Below are 18,627 nucleotides of genomic sequence, written 5' to 3' on the forward strand. Positions count from 1 at the left end.
CCTTCTGCATAAATTTCCTACAGAAACTCATTCTCGTTTCCTACTTCCCATATTCACCCGTTACTACAACGAAGGCGTGGATTACTTTATCGATTACATTGGATTCATATCCAGAAACACACCATGGCATCGAGACGAACAAACATCAATGTACTCGTCTCGAACGCTCTCCTCTAACGAGTTTGTCAAGTGATTAGACGAATTAGTCGTCTCAAAAAGCAGTCGTCTTTCTCAGCCGGCAATTACGCGCACAATCGTGAGCGGCCCGTCACAATCATGACCCGCTTGTTAACGGGAGTGGGTACTCTCGGGCCCGTTATCGCGCTGATAATGGAACTTTTCAATTGAATCCCCCGCGATTATTCCACGTTATCCTGAATGGTTTACGATGACGTGACGCGCGAACAATCTCGGTCGATCGAGCGTCGTACGAAAACCGAAGTTGGAAAAAAAGTAGAAGAAGAAGCCTCATTCCTTCTCGTCTGCTAATATTTATTCACGAGAAATTACATTTCCTTCCTCGATAAGGGAATAATCACTAGTTCTACTCGGAACTACCTCCTCCAGTGGAGTTTCAATCGTGGTTACCGTGTCCTCACCATTAAACACAGCTAGAAAATTCTTGCTTTTAACTAAAGAACTCGCGAGCCATTTCGTCGACTTTCGACGAGTATTTGAATTTCATTAGACCTGACTTCTACATTTTGCATATGGGGAATAAACTTTATAAACGACGATTAGGGTAGTAGTTTAATATAATAGTTTTAATAACGTAATATTGTGATGGAGAATCAGGAAAAAAGTGTGTAAGAGGTGGAAGCCGAAGAAAAATTCTTCAAGAGATCAGAGAAATATGAGAAATTACTGATTCAGATAATTCTAATAATTAGGAGCTCGAGCTAGTGTCTCGACTAACCGAGTTATACGAAGTAGATAACAAAGTGCTGTCTTGATATGCAGATTCTAATTTTTGTTAGATACGCTTCACAGTAGTCCAACCTTTGCGGATTTTATTCATCGTAGGAAAGGAAATTTACAGGTCTATATCTTCATTGCATTTGTAATTATAGTGAGATAAAAAAAATAATGACTATATTTAATAAATATGATAATGTAATAATAGTGAACTAAATATATTGGAATAAAAAAGAATATTGAATATTAAGTACTCTTTCCCAAAACCTGCATGCTTTTCATATATTTTCTCTTTCCATCTAAAACTTTGATGGAGATTTTGCATCTCTCGTTCATACAATTTCAAACTCTTGTTTCACACCTCTAACTGTTATAGATCAAATATTCTTTATGTGCACCCCTATCATTCTAATGGAAACATTATTTACTTACTTTTTCATTTACTTCATATCAGTTCTATAATTTTCATCTAATCTTTGCGATCCTACAACCTGCATCTATTTATAGATACTAATGGGTTGGCAACTAAGTGATTGCGGATTTTGTCATTAGGTGGTAATCACTTAGTCATCAACCCAGTAGATGTAAGACACAATCCATTAATTCGCCTTAATTAAAAACAGAACAATCACTTTCAACTTCTACCTAGTTCAGAATCAGTGACGAATCATCTCGCAAGGACCACATCCGTCAGTAAATACGTGTATTTTTCCATTTTGATCTGATTCTATCGATGCGAATTTCGGTAAACATTTGTATTGGCTTCAGAAACACTCGGATATTATTAAATAACCTGGGTATGGAAAGTCAGCTTTCGTTCGAAAAAGCTAAACATGTATGTAGCTTACGCAAATATGCATATGTTTTCCAATGCAGAATCGGAATTTTTCGAAATTAGAAAAAATGGGACTCGCCGACTTTAACGTTAAGCGCTTGACATTTCAGCCTTTTCGCTGTTAAAATTGCAATACCTAAACTTAATACCTTAACTGAGTACAGAATGTTTTTTCACTTCTATATGGTTTACCTCTGTATTTGGTGATATCTAACAATAGAATTTGATTTGTGGCTTCTTTAAACATTAATACTGCAAACTCCATAGAACAAATTATAAGCGAAATCATTGAGGAATCAAAAGAGTTGCTTGGATACAGATTTCTAGCCCATTAAATCTGTCGTGTTTCCTCAGCTTCTACAATACAACCTTCAATTAACTCCATACTATTGAGATTGATTGATAGAAGAACGAGTGGATGAATTTGTAATAGAAAAATATATTGAAATAAATAAAGGTATAAGTATAGTGTATAAGTTTATGCTGATCCAGATCCTCACTCTCATAGTGTTACAATACAATAGAATCTATAGAATATATATATTTATAGCAAAAGGACATTACCAAAAAGTTAAATAAATAAAAATCTATAATGTACTATAAATAGAAATCTATTTATTAATTCCTTTGTTCCTAGGCCTTGTAACCCAAAATATAATTTATATTCAAGGACACAATAATGTGAACCTCTCCTTATTTAGAATATTTTTGTTTCACTAAATTCTATTTTCTGAGTAACAGCGGTCTCCAGGTCACCTCAAGATGTTTTTATTGAAGTAATTACTTCAACACATACTTCCAAGTATCTACTCTGAACGTCATTGTCATAATTCGCTTAATCCACAATGCACTGTGCAGAAAAGCCTAATTTATGGCATCCTCGAGTGTCTATCGCTTTTCTTTCCTAAGTCCCATAGTACAGAAACTGAATGATCGTTTGGGACATTTGAATTTCAGCTTTCTACACATAATCTAAATAAAAGTTCTCGTACCTACTATCTAGAACTAGAAAGAAATCCTTTGAGATTTGGCAGTATGCATATCTATTTTTATGATTATATTGGTTTTATCCAAAGTAACGAGTTACAGTGATTTCCACAAGTAAATATTGAATCGATATTGAAAATAGCCTTAATTTTCCAGGGGATTCGTTTCCAACTTTGAATGTATAGTATTCGGTTGTCCGAAAAGTTTCTTTCGTTTTAAAAGGAAATAATAGACGCACAATGTTTTTTGTTTTATATTCGTTTATTGAATTATGCACGAGCATAATAATAGAAATAGAACGAAATGGATCACGCTTAATTCAATAAAATAATATAAAACAGAAATTCTTGTTCATCTATTATCACCTTATGAAACGAAAGAAACTTTTCGGACAACCTAACAGAAATCAGATGATACATAGCATCCACCAATAAGCCTAACGAAGGAAACGTATTGTCATCAAGTAATTGAAACTAAATTTTCAGCATTCGTATATCGACTTTAGTCATTTCAACTACAGCACCATTGAAAATCGGTCTTTTGGTTACTGTTTGCTGATAGATTCAAATCGAAACGTTATATCGTAACGTTCCTAAAGAAAGAAAAATCGAGCACGATATCCGCAATAGAAAGTTTTCTATAGTTTCGGCGAATTTATCAACAAGAAAGGGGAACTGTTCGGAAGGACGAGCATACAGGAAACTGTGTTTTAAAAGTTCCACGGAGTAGGATATAGAGCATAACGTTCGTGGGATAAAGAATATTGAGATTCGCGGATCAACTTCGAAATGGCTTTTTCTGAACACACTGTGGAATTAATCACGAATCTTCTTGGTTTCAAGAGTTGTGCAACTGTCCTTGTATATATAAATCAAATTGATCAGTTCTACTGAGATTGAGATTGTTCGGTTTCTGAAAAATTGAAAACTAATCGTCAGACTGAAAATATTTAAGCATTTATCACAATTGCGGATTTTTATGTAATTTTATATTTTTATCAACGTAACTTGAGAAATGGAACATATATACATAAAAATTTAATTCATCCATTAAATTTTATAATAGATATCTCAGTAGTCATATTTTTTATATTTTTGTATATTATGTTTTTTTGAATTTCTCATAAATACATAAATGTGTATAATTATTACATATACATAAATCTACAAGAATGTGAAAAGAAACAAAAGCGAATTAAATAAGAAATGTTTTGCAACATCGAACTAATCTAGCAAGAATTTCCAAGTGAGCTATTTGAAATTCCAGCGAAACCGCGAAAGCGAAAGAAACAGCAACGTAATCTTAACCACGTGAAACATAGTTTCGCGTCGAAATTTCGACGAATCTGTGGAGAACGAGCGTCTCGCGTGACGCAAGGGTGCATTATTATCACCGGTTAATGTATTAGGAGCGTAGCTAATGGCGGTGATGGCGAGGGCCGCGAAGACAGGGCGTCTTCCAAGTGCCTTTTCTTGTTCCGTGCTCGATATTTTGTCCACGTGCTGCGAGTCTGACTTTGTCGAATCGCTACCGACGATAGGTGTCTTTAATCGACGAAAACGTAAGAGGATCGACGCTTAAGCTGAAATTAAGAGTCGAGACGCGTGCTCTTGTCTCGGGTGCAACACGTGACGAGAATTCACGAGTAGTTTCCCTGGTTTCGTACAGTCCTCGCATCATTTTGTATCGGAAAGGGATGTAACGTATACGAATGCTCGCTGGATTGCATGAACATACGGTGTACCCCTGAATACAAGTTTTACACTGGTTTCGATAAAACTTTAATATTTAGTATTCATCATGCATTTTTATTCATTTTCGTTTGTATTTGTTCTATTTTCATAAAATTTGGCAAGTGAAGTTAATTATATCTTTTCTATGGTTTTCACATTTTTCCAAATTTTTTTGAAGTCACGACTTCTTTTCATAATAGCTAAATAACCCGTGATTTCCCATTTTAATTGTACGTTGTAATGAATTTTAAATCATTGTCTTCTATTTATCAAAAAAATCCTTTGTAACTAATACTAATTTGCCTCAGAATCAAACATTTATACATCTAAATCAACGAGGAAAGTAAGACACGTACTGTTTTTACATAAATCAGGCTAATTCCACGAAAATAGTTATTTAATTACTCGGTGACATCGCGCGAAAAGTCGACAAGCTGTTCTCGTGCAGTATGCAATTAATTCTTGCTTTAAAGAGAAAGAAGTTACTATACACAATTTTACTTAGCATCGCGTTAGAGTACATATATTGTATATTAGGATTATAATCACATTTCCTTCAAAACTGGAAAAATTTAAGTATTCGTGAAAAGATATGATGAAGTAGAAAGTAAGTATCCGACATGTAAGATGCAAATATTAAACATTCTATTAAATACCGCACGCAATTTAAAATTCATCATTTATCAAATATTGAAGTTGCATTAAAAATAAAAAATGTTCTATTTTTCTTGAGTGGGAGTGTAAAAACTAACGGAGGGGATCATAAGGCAAGGGGTTAAAAAATCTTGGGTATCTCATGTTTAAATATATTCACGTCATATTTAAGATATCCACGTATTTAAATACCATAAATATATTTAAAAAATATGTCATCGAATCCCCAACATAATTCAAATTTTTCTCAACGATTGAAAAGAAGATCTTGGTAAAAACTCACCGATTTTTCGTCGTTGCCTGGAAAAGCCCGGCATAGCAATCATCACGCAGTTCGCGGAGAAAATCCCAGCGTCTACTATTCTGGAACAAAGATCGTTCTCCTATTAAACGCCAATTAGAAATTAGAAATAGTTGGAATGACCATCGAATGAAAACAAATGGTCGACTTGTCGCATTTCAAGAAGCATCGAAGCGCAACAGCGACCGTGGCCCGTGCTGCTGTGTAAACTTTGGCACGTGTTGCACCGGAACTTCGTAGCGTTTAACGGTCCGATAAAATCTCAATTATAGTCGCTGGCGTGTCCTATGAGCTGTTGGCGATCGTGCACGTCGAGCCACATGGTCAACGAACAGACATGATTGCAATACACCGCTTCCCAGTCGACTTTATTCACTTTCGAGCTAAAAAAAATTACTCGTTCCTAGTCCTGATATTTCACTACATATCAATAAACATCACGTCACTGTAAAATGTTCTACATTCATCAATGCGATATTGATTGCATAGTGTCATAGGTGAATGAATTTAAGACCTATCCCTCTGAATCATTTTCGTTTTTCGTTATTATCTGTTTGTCTTAAGAAACATTTTTGAAGGTTTCACAATAGCGAGAGAAATGTTGTGTAATTTCGTGGAACATATTCGCCAGTCATATAGGATTAAGCGTCGTTCAACGGCAGTTGACTTCTGTCAAGTTTATGTGCCGTTAACTTAGCCTTAGTACCGGTGCTTCCAGATTCGAAATATACGACTGGACGCAAAGTAGTAGTAGTACGTAAACCTTTGACATGAGTGTTCTATTGTTCCCAAGAGTTCAGAATAATAGGTACAAATTATTAGATAAATGCTCTATGCGCCTTTAAAACTGTCAAGAGTTACCTAAGATTACATATTTTAGCACTGTGCTCATTGTGAATATCAATTCACACGAAACTACACATAATATTACAACTCCTTCGATCATTTCTCTCACATAATATGAAAAAGAATTGGAATAATCACCTAAAATATTCTAACTCTTTACAAATAGTTTAAGACATCCATAATCCTGTGACATACCTATATGCGCCATTCCAATCCCTATACCGACGTCCAAGATGTTACGACCGTTCGCGAAGAGACGCCATCGCGAGGAAAACGCGTCAGCGAGAGGCGTAAATTCTCGCTACGATTCTGATAATCGACGCCGCGAATCAGTCAAACAATATTTAAAATTATAATGAACACGTCACAAATAATTTAACGATGATACAATTAGTTTGTTACTATAATTCGACTCGATTTTATGATATTTCTCGACGTATTCGTTTGACTGAGCGACCTCGATTTTATTACTCTGAACCACTCGATGCATTCGGTTTGAATTCTCATTTGCCACTGACTGCCCTTCGATTTTGTCCTTTGTCTTCTCTGGGAGACGACCCCCACCACGCTCGGGTCTCGTAACCGTTCGCGCCTATGATCACGTATACCACCTTTTTTGTGTAGATAAAATAACGGACCAAAGGCGAATCGATGTTTCCAGAACTCGCTGCTTGACGACAACTATACGTTTATCGCTACTTTGTGTATATCTCGACGGTCATGTAAGACGATCTGTCTGCGACACTGTAGTACCAAGGGAGACGGTTAGGAACACGGCCTATAGTGAGGCTCGGGGCGTAACAGCAGATTTGGCGAATCCAAGTCTGACATTACATATAATTTTAACATGAGAAACACAAATATTTTTTTGTCTTGACTTTTGTCAATTCGTTTTCATTGCACGAGTGCATGTAACTCAAAGTCTATAATTTATATCAAATTTTACTAAAAATAACTACTAAAAATAAAAGATATCTCAATAATTTCGAACAGAGATATACAAATATACAATCTTATACAGAACAAAAAAAGAACAGAAGAAGATTTCGAAATTTGTCTCTGAGAATATATGCTATTCATAGAATACAAGATAAACATCGATGTAATAGATTATAATATATTGGAATAAAGACATCGTTAACGGTAGTGTAATTAACGGGAACGGAACTTGATGTAACTCCTGCGAAAATGCAGCAGGCTTATCCATCGATAAAATCTCAATTAGAGGCCACGACGTAACATAGGAAACAAGGTGTTCGTGAATCGATGCGAAAGCGGCATAATCGTCGGACAGATAGTTGGGGAAAACAAGGTAACAGGCTTGGAAAAGGGCAATTACCCCGCGAGCGCATTGGTTAATGGCACGGCCGTTACAATTTTCCACAATAAACCAGGATATCAGACAGGAAATTTAAGCCTTTATGTAAAGATACCACGTTGAATCTGCCCCGAGTTTATCTCGCCAGCGTTCGATGGCCATGGTCCAAGGGGCCATTTTCTTCGTATTCGCCGCCGGTGCCTGTTTTCGATAGCGTTCCCAGAATGGTCTATGGTTTCGACAGTTGTGCCGGAATGTGCGTGTCTAAACGATGTCTGTATAGTTGCGCCTTTATATTCGCTGGAATTCAACGTGCGAGCAAAATAATGAAAGGAATAGAATCCTATGCAATTGCTTCTTTTTTAATCCTGGATATTTTTTGCACGAAAAGTGTACCGTTACTCGTGATTGTTGCAAATTACAATTCTTTATTCGTTTTTTTTGTCATAGATGAGTAACTCTTTATATTTTCTTTTTCTACAGTAAAATGATACGATGAGAAATTTCTCAGTAATGTTTGTGAAGACGAGGTTCTAAAGATTTCCTTGCGTTTGGTAATCTTCGAAGTCGCACATTTGGCGACCAACATAAGCGGACACAACTTTTGGTAAGATGGAAAGAACTTTTGCAGTGATTATAGCCAGTTTGAGAATCTCGCATGGAAGATGTTATCATATCCGAGAACTATGAATACGTCCCGGCTCTGCCTAAATGACTGGTGTAACAACTGTAACATGTGTACTATGTACATTCTTTTCAATGATTGTCTTGAAGTCGATATTTTCTATGACGAATAAACACGTTAATGCATTAAGTTCGCAGAACTTCTCCGCTTCTGTTGGTGAACTTTCATGCAATAGAATTGTTTATAGCCATCCTGTAGTGGTATTGAGCAATAGATACAATTCTCAATCTATAATCCTTAGCCAACTGTACATTAACTAAATTGAAACTCAAACTCTATCTGGTCAAACCATTAGAAACTTTCATTTGTTATCACTTTCACAGAGATGAACTTCTTCACCACATCTAACCACTACCTCCCATGTAAAAAAATCTTTATCAAACAATATATAGATGATACAGAATCACCTTACGAATACTGCCACTCTCACATTTACAATTCTATTTCTAACAATGCAGATAAAAGAAAATCGATGACTGTGATTCGTGTAACTCTTTTCTCTATAAAACCTAGCACATTACAAATACGTGACGTTATCAAAATTAAAATATTAACACTAGAATTATCGATAGTTAACACGAAGCTATTTTTACCAAAACCAATGAAAATGACTGGTCTTCAAAAAATACGTAATAATAGAATATTTTTATATTTATTGATTTATTACTTTCTTACAGAAGGAATTGCATGTTATGTAGTACACTTTTGGTATTATTAATCCATCTAGGACCATGATCTCTAAACGCGGGTTGACACATTTATAAAATTGTAGAATCTAGCGATCGATCCGGAATTTTCCTGATAACTGATATCATCATATTGAATGATACGCAGTAAAAATTTTAAAAACGTGTGGGAAATTATACAAAACAAGAAAACTGGTTAATTGATAAATTGAACTGATAAATAGATTGCAGTCATTTTGACTGGTATTGGTATAAGTAGCCTTGATACAAACTTATTTTCAGTTTGAATACATTAAAAACCAAATAAAATTCATTATATTATTTTTTTAGCTATCGTCGCGGAAGTCATTAGACATCATTGCGGAAAAAATATAACATGAAGTAAGAATTTTAAAATAAAATTATAAAACTAGTCAATTTGGCTGGTGTTGTAGTTTTAGTGTTAATTGCATTAATAAAAAACAAAAATCCTTTCGGACATTTCTCATATCAAAATCTCAGGTTCCCAAAGGATATACTTAATCTTCGCTTAGACACTTTTGTTTGGATCTCCAAATTCAGGTATCCAAGTGCCTCATAACGGACAATCCAGATTCGCAAAGTAGCCACGAAGATGAACGCACGGCAGCCAGGAAGGAAGGACAATTTCCCTAAAATGTTACTGTGACGTATTGGCGGTGCGAAACCGGTCCCTTTTAGGTTGGTTGCTGGTATTTCCAGACATGAAAGACAGCCTAGACTGAATACTAAAAGAGACGGAATTGAAGTTTTGGCAAATTGAAGTAGCTATCAGGCATCACTGCTTGCAAAGAATTTTGATAAAAGGTTAAATGAAATTACAATGTCGAATATTACATATATACAGGGTGCTTGGTAACTGGTGGTACAAGCGGAAAGGGGGTGATTCTACGCGAAAAAAGGAGTCGAAAATATAGAATAAATATATTTTTTTTTAATTTTTGTTTGTAAATTTTTCCATCGAAACAACGATCCACAGTGAAATCCGTTATAACGTACCGCACGCGTACCGAGCGAAAATTCAAAGTCGATTTTCTGGAAAACAAAACCTCAAACGAAAAATTTTTATTCCATATTTTCGACTTCTTTTTTCGCGTAGAATCACCCCCTTTCCGCTTGTACCACCAGTTACCAACCATCCTGTACATACGTATATTTGGGAATTGAATAGTTCAACCATGAAAGTAAACAAGAATAGAGTTTGGATCTTTTTATAATAGAAAAGTATTAAGAAACTAAAATATCAAAAGACTGCAGTTTATTAGAAGTAGCTAAAGTAAAATTGAATAAGAAATGTAAATGTACCTTACTCTGATACCTTAGAATGAAAAAAGACGGTAAAGAAATAAGCAAGAGATTAATAGAAAGACATAATTGCAAAGAGAAAAATACCACAGAAAGTAATTTAGATAAGAGCATAATTCTCTAGCATTTAGCTCGCATGAATACGTAATCTGAAATTATCTTTAAACCTGCATAAATTAAATGTACAATTTTACCGCAGCACCAAAAAATCAAGTACACTTTTAAATCGACTGGAATCGCGATCACTATGATCAGAAACTCTGACGAACGTTCAAACTTCAATGACCGTCCATATACACCAACTCACCCTATTCTTCGAACTACCGTTGAAACCTTTAATTTTCTCAATCCAATCTTTATCCTTTCTATTTCCTGTTCTTAATTCCATATTATTTCACGATTCGACGAGCGATAACGCTGCAAATTTCACAACTTCATCTTCGAAGAAACATTCGTACTCAGAGATAAGATCTAAAATGAGAAGTCTAAGAACGGGATGCTTCAAGCAAACATTTCTGGTCATTATCAGATCGTTTGCGACAACTCGTCGGAGGAAACATCGATATTTTCCGCAGCACTTCAACAGTCCTTCCATTTAAAATCCGTTTCATAAAAGGTACAATTTTTTGTTTCACGGTTGTTTCACGAATAAATTTCGAATCTACGCGTCGTTTGCGCCGGGCCAGCTCGTTGCTGGAATTATCGTCACGGAAATCCGTGTGTGGAAGTAATTACTCTCTCCTTCGAGTTGAACCCCGGAGCACAAGCAATTAATCATCGCAGCTGCTTATCATAATTATTCGGACCAAATTTGCATCGGAAAGCCCGCGAATTTTCATAAGTCAAGGTTCATTCGACGCCCTTAAGTTTTCAAGGGAACTGGGATCAGCATGATATATTATTAACTGGTGTGCTTTTGTTATTACCATACGTCTTTCGCGATTATTCCTGTGAATAATACGAGTATATAATTCTGTAAAAACTCATTGTCTTGCGCTATGAGCTATTTATTACTAAAAATTTGAAACCATTACGTACTTATTGCGTAGAAGTGAAGAATTTGAAAGGAAAGATATAATAATGCCATAGATTTTGCTAAAAATCAATACAGATGGTTAAATGATCAGACCTGTGTATTCATAAGTTACATTTACCCTACTTGTTTCCAGCCGCTAAGAGGAGACTAAACACGTGTTCAAGCTATAAACATATCCATCAATATAAAGTGCATTAATATTAGCTATTTTTCATTTCAGATAATTTCAGATAGTAAAAACTTCTAATAATCTTAAGAAATCAAACGTTTCATCTATAACACTATGATTCTACGAATGATATCGCTGTAACTAAGAAAATGAATTCGCCCTCGATCTTACCAGCAAACTTCTTTTCACCAGACACCTATTACCAAAATTAACGCGTCCAGTCGGCTGTCAATAAATCCAACGAGGTAAATTTGAAAATATGTGAAACAAAAGTGAAATGCAAAAGGGGGTAAAAACGATCCACTGGGGCCATAAGGCCAATAAAGCTAATAACGATAATCGCCTGTTAAGTCAGAGCGTGTAGTAACAGTGTGTCAGATACATATTATCTCGAATTTTTCGATGTACACACTTATTATCGTTCGACGTGCCGGCTTGGGACAGATAACGCTGGACTGGACGATAATTACGGGCGCGTGTGTTTAGGGAGGTCCATAGAAATCGATGTAATTATTCTTCGTGTGACATTTTTCTCATGATGCACGAAATGCTCACGTACCGCGCGAGATACGGTGAAACACGCGCGCGTTTCCACTGACGAGAGAGATACGAACGAGAATTCGAGAGCGTTCACGGTCGGGTTAATCGGTGCGAATTACGTGCAAGAGGGAAAAAGGTAGCGGAACGAGTGCCGCGTGTTCGAAAAGTTATTCGGTATACAGATAGCGCGTGGAATTTATTTCTGCTTTGTTGAGAGCAATGCATTTCGAGAATTTTTACGTTTTTTCACAGATAATATTATCTTTGCCATTCATTTTTGATAACGTAATCCCTTCCTCGTATTCTATATTTATCTGGTATTGTATGATTTAAACGAAAGTATGTTTAAATTTCCAACGAGATTAAGTAATGGGGAACCAAAAGCGACCTCTGCGTTGCACCTACGATTCCGGCAAAATTTTATTTCAATTTATTGCCCTCGATGGGATTGCCCGTGAACTCGAGATTTTAAATTAATCGTATTTCACGAAAAAATGTAACGTCCCAAGAATTCTTTCAACGTATATCGTATTTAATTATATCGTGTTATGAACAAAGTGCAGAATTTAAATAAATTCCGTTTTCATTAGCCAACATCAAAATTGTTTAATTTTTTCAATATTAACATGTTATAGATTTTTACTTAATTTTCTTGTTTCGTGTGTTTGTGCTGCGTATTACTTTTATACGAAATATATGTTTGCGGTAAATAACTCTCCTTGTAACTTCTTTATGATGTATATATTTTCAAATTGATTTCAAATTATACCAACAGGTACAATATAGTAGTAGTGCCTCTTAGTTCAATGGAGATTTTTAATTAATTTCCTTGTTTCGTGTGTTTGTGCTGCATATTACTTTTATACGAAATATGTGTTTGCGGTAAATAACTCTCCTTGTAACTTCTTTATGATGTATACATTTTCAAATTGATTTCAAATTATACCAACAAGTACAATATAGTAGTAGTGCCTCTTAGTTCAATGTAGATTTTTAATTAATTTCCTTGTTTCGTGTGTTTGTGCTGCATATTACTTTTATACGAAATATATGATTGCGGTAAATAACTCTCTTTGTAACTTCTTTATGATGTATACATTTTCAAATTGATTTCAAATTATACCAACAAGTACAATATAGTAGTAGTGCCTCTTAGTTCAATGTAGATTTTTAATTAATTTCCTTGTTTCGTGTGTTTGTGCTGCATATTACTTTTATACGAAGTATGTGTTTGCGGTAAATAACTCTCCTTGTAACTTCTTTATGATGTATACATTTTCAAATTGATTTCAAATTATACCAACAAGTACAATATAGTAGTAGTGCCTTTTAGTACAATGTTAATGGAATTTCAAAAAATTTATAACATACATAACATCACTATATGCATGCATCATGTATTTAGATACATATTACACTAAGAATTAGTTTATATATGTCAAGTGAAATTTCTTTTCAAGTTTCAAGTTTCAAGTTTCACTGTATTGTAGATGGCAGATTCTGATTTCAATCACCATTGAATGATTCGATCAGTAACGCCATTTCCAACAACAATACGTAAAATGACTTCTATCTCGAGATCCTTGGGTAAAAAGCTGCCGCAAAACGAACCGATAGTCCTACCGATAAGAAGCATCGATAAAGAATTCATTTCACCAATGCGGCGTGTCTCCATCGCGATTCGATAGACGTGTGTATGGCTCGACGCGAACGAGTCGGTGACGTTCGCGATAATCGAAAGCCAAACTTGCTCTTGGAGGAATCGATCGACGATCGATCTTCGTCCCTAGAATTCCCATTAAACTTCTATAGGACTACAAGTGCGTCGATTTCCTTTCTATTTTCCTTTCCTCCTTTCGTTCACAATTCGATTTAGTAGTTTCTATTCGAGCTTATTTACTTTCTTCGAAGAGATCTACTATAAACTTGAAGCTAATTGTTCTTTCACATTTAAAAATGAACAGCGAAAAAGAAAGAGGAAGTGGAAAGGAGGAAGGGAAAGAAAATTAGAGGAAACTCGCTGGAAATTGCGTGGTTCTCCCCTAATCCCACGCTTGTCCACTATTTTACTTTGGATAAAGGTGAATGTATATATACATTCAGCTTAAACCACGGCGTTAGCAGCATACCAAATTAAAACATAAAATAACAAAGAAGTAAGAAACAACTAAGTATGTAAAACGTAGCAGAATATTCTACTTTAAAAACGAATTTGTTACAATGTTTGCTTTTAAGAGTCAAATTCGGATAATAAGCTAAATTATTCATTCTTCAGCAATAGCTTTCGAATATTTGCGTGAGTTCACGGGGGAACGAGAAATGCAAACGACCAAGCCAAGGTAATATTCATGTCCCACTTTTCAGAGCAAGCAAAAGTAACAAGAAGAGTAGCGAGAGGGAAAATGTAGACCGTACCTTTCCGAAAATCAAGACCTTGTTATTGTATTTTCTGCTGTATAACGAACACTTAACCTTTCGGCCTGGCCAACAACGATAAGACGAAGAAACGAGAAGAGCACCAGCTTCGTGCAACAGCCTGCCGAAAATCTGCTTTCCAATAAGCGACACAGTATAGAATGTTGCCCAACGAATTTTGCCATCCTGATTTCTGATGCAATTCTATGCAAAACAAGTGGCCCCTCTGCCATCGAATCTTTTGTATCTCGGTAATTGCGCTATAAGCAGATTGAAAACTTGCGCGAGCAAACTTCTTAAGTAGGTATTACGAGCTAAATGTTTCGTACCGAATGATATTGTCAAGAGCTGAAGGATCTTGGAACATCGTGGAAGCTCGTAGATGGTACAAGACACAGAGTTCAGAAAAAAGATGTTTCAGGATCATATTATTTTTTAAGTGTATAGTACGGAACAAGATAAGCTATTGAGTGTTCTGATATGTTAGGACTGACGATGAGACCCATTTAATACAATCCAAATTTGTCAAGTATAATGTACATTATGAAAATAAAATCGTAGAATGTCTGGTTTATACAATAGCTCACGAAAGTATTCCAATACTCGTGGAAATCTTTTATGAATATATTATGTGTGTTATACCAAATATTTTGAAATTTCAGTAGCACTAATGAGATCTGACTATCATCGCTGTGTTGGTGAAGCTTAGTTATCAGTTTTTTTTATGGTGAATGGCCAAATACTTTTGTGAACCACTGTGTGTGTAAATTATTCTACTTAAACTTCATGGTGGCAGTGTTCTTCAACATCTAAACATTAACGAAAACGTCGCATAAAATATATTTCCAAATAGTTTCAATAAAATCAAGACAGCACAGAGTCGTTGAAGGCCAGAGAAGGAAAAATGAAACTTTGCAATAAACGAGGGGTCGAACTGTTGGAGAAGCAATGTGCCATGTCCAATTGGTCGGCGTTTCTCGGAAACGCGGTGTTCCTTTGGTCCGTTTTCAATTTCGTCGCCCTCGTTGGATACTACAACCGCATTTTGTAAGTTGTAAGTCACTCGAAACCGATCACCACCGAACTTCGATCAGTCCGACATATTTTTTTTTCTTCCTTCATCTGGAAACTTCAATTTCGTTCCAAACGTGCATTCGTCTTCGAAGAAAATCCTTAATGCTACTGTATCTTGACAGATCCTAATTTCGGAATTCTTGAATATGATAAACAATTATATAAAGCGAGAATGATGAAATTTATCAATTAAAACAGAGTACAAATGGTTGAAGGTGTTGTATGGTTAACAAATCGATATCGAACTGGGAGAAATGGAAGATATTATACTTGGTGACGGTGGGGAACTCGTCGTGTTCAGGGACACACGTAGCAAAAATTTTTCCAATAAATGGAGCCACGATACTGCCAGGAAAGCAATTTCTGACTGCTATTTCTCGCGCTGTTCCATGTGGTCGCATGCATCACGAAGTTCAGATTCGAATTATCTCCGATCCATTCTGGAAGTCATCTAATACGCAGGAGTATCATCTTGTCTGACCTATCTGTCCTCAATATGATTGATAAGTGTTTGAATTATAAATAGAATATACACAATTATTAGAAGCAGTGTTGATAGACTTTGACTCTACTTAGAAGGAATTTATTTAGATTGTTTGACCATGAGCGGAATTATTTATGATCATAATACTTTTTATTGGATTTGATTAATAATATAATCGCGCCATTGCAGTTACACTATTCTCTTTATCATAAAAACTACAAAATACAACGAAAAATGAAGTATTCTAATATTGAATGACTTAATCCACATTGTTACGAAAAAGTTGTGATTATATTGTGAATCATATTTCTCCGAACACAATTAACGAACTGGTATCTAAGTGTTATAAGAAATACTTCGCTTCCGATATTTTCTATACTGTTATTATATTATATCCATTTTATGTACATATCTATACATTTTTACATTCACAAACCATGGTCCAACGATATCTATTGAGACTTAAATAAATTTTAATTTTTGTATTATAATACCTGCTTGTAAGTTAATTAAAATAAATGACTGTTAAATTGACTGTTAAATCAAGGAACTTTTACAATATTTGAAACTACCAGAATCTTATTGAATTTCCTCCGCAAATTAATGAATCTCACCACGAATGATAAAACTGCAATTAAAATTAACAAAGGGTAATATAAAAAGAGATTAAAACTAACAAGTTCAGTGTATATTATAGGTAGATTATAGGGAAAAAGCAGGAGGATCGTTTTGTGATACGTCGATTCTAGGAAAAGCACCTCGCGAATACGCTTACTCCGATACGAAACGAAGAAATTCCGATTCGGCTGTGAACGAGAATGGCGAAAGCTGTTTGCATCAATTGCTGTCATCAAATTTGCGTTATTCTTCTGGATCACGAGACCGAATGGGATCGTAAGAACGAATCCGTATTATTACGATGGTCGTCACGATGTCGCGTTACGCCAGCCAGGAGGATCTGTATATGCGTTTCGCAACCGCTGTAACGGGAATTTCTAAACAAGCATACCGTTTCAGTCGCGGATACGGGCGATACCAGAACGTGGTTCGTGCCAAACGACAGGAAAATTTCTCTCGGGATGCCGCTTTACGAGAACTGCCCGACTAAACGTATTCAGCCAGTGAAAAAGCTTCTTTCATATCGATTGAGACTTAATTTCAATTGCTGATACTTGAAATAAGGAATTAGTACTCAAAAGAGTAAGCGAAATTGCAAATATTAGAATATATAAAGAAAACAAATCCGGGACGTAAATAAATAAAGTGACAATATATAAACAAATAAATTGGAATTAAGTGTAATGAAACCGAGGATATAAAGAGGAGGAATTAAAATTAATTTATTATGAAATGCATGTTTCTAACATATAGATTTTAGTTCAAGAAATTTTTGTGATTACCTAGACATTTTTAATTTTTCATCAATTGATCCAATATCTACTATCCATCAGTAACTACAAAATTATCAAAATGACAAGTTTTATATGTTAACGAAATATACGTTAACTTTTATTGACATTATATATTGTATATTTAGGTGCATATTGCAAAGTGGTAATTTTGGCGTTAATGGGACATGCAACGCTAAATAACGATTTCCTCTAAATTCCTGGCATCAGTGATATATTATAGACATAAAATTCAAGTGCAACTACATAATATGGAAACGAAACAATAAGAATTATACATATTAATATATTAATAACAATCTATCCAGGAAACTGTTTTCATCAAGATAAAAATATGCATGTTAATCTTCTAATTCTTACACAGAATATCAGTGATTATTTATTTATGTGATACAATGTTTCGCATGGAGCAGAGTATGAAAGTAATTTGTTAAAGGATAACATAGCGAGAACAGGAGTGTCAGGAGGTCGATGTGGTGTCGCGTCGGTTTTGATCCATTCTAACGTCACCACAATGCGTGGACGGGCAAATCCACGTGTTTGTCGACCTATGTTCGACAGCTTTGACGTGTACCCGTAGGGACGCCGGTCACCGGGGGATCAAATCTGGAGATGACCAAACCGCTGTCCCACTACCATGGCCAATTCAGGATTGGCGCTATCCAATCCTGTAGGCGATCAGGTATCGATGTATACAACCGAGTTACGACGTCGATAACGTCTACGTCGTCGTATTACTCTCGAGCCAGCCACAAGATCGAGGTTCCAATACGCGCCCCAAATGAAACTCTATTCTTTATTAATCAAGATGACATTGCTTCTCGCAATTTCCTCGTAAAGGCAAAAATTAATCGACTTTGAGACTAAAACGATCAAACCATTAGGAGATAAAAATCTAAAACATTTGGAAAAATACCGAAGAGACAAAGCAAGTGATATAAAAAAATGTTAAGAAGTTAAAACTTATGGATTATTTACTTTGATTACCAGATGTTGTAAAGCTCCAAAACCATATTTTCTGTCTCCCTTTTTCGTTTCCTCTACTAATATACATGCCATCAAAATAATAATCACACAGCTCTTCCGATACTGTTAGCAGTATACGCGGCGCAAAAAACATCAAAAGAGGATCGAAATATGTCACGGTTCGATAAAGAAAAATAACAGCAAACATGCTACGTTGCTCAATCTATTTACCATATATTTATATATACATA

General features: G+C 35.4%; 1 protein-coding gene across 1 annotated transcript in view; it reads right to left on the reverse strand.

Moving 5' to 3' along the window:
• LOC117239335 overlaps window positions 1-18,627 on the reverse strand; it is a 239,009-nt gene that overhangs the window by 208,587 nt on the left and 11,795 nt on the right. Inside the window, exon 2 of the mRNA XM_033504832.1 lies at window positions 5,408-5,487. The gene's annotated coding sequence lies outside the window, so the exon portion shown is untranslated. The remainder of the gene's footprint in view (window positions 1-5,407; window positions 5,488-18,627) is intronic.

The sequence above is a fragment of the Bombus vosnesenskii genome, unplaced genomic scaffold, assembly GCF_011952255.1.
Source record: "Bombus vosnesenskii isolate JDL3184/JDL3185 unplaced genomic scaffold, Bvos_JDL3184-5_v1.1 scf7180000013931, whole genome shotgun sequence".
Lineage (NCBI taxonomy): Eukaryota > Metazoa > Arthropoda > Insecta > Hymenoptera > Apidae > Bombus > Bombus vosnesenskii.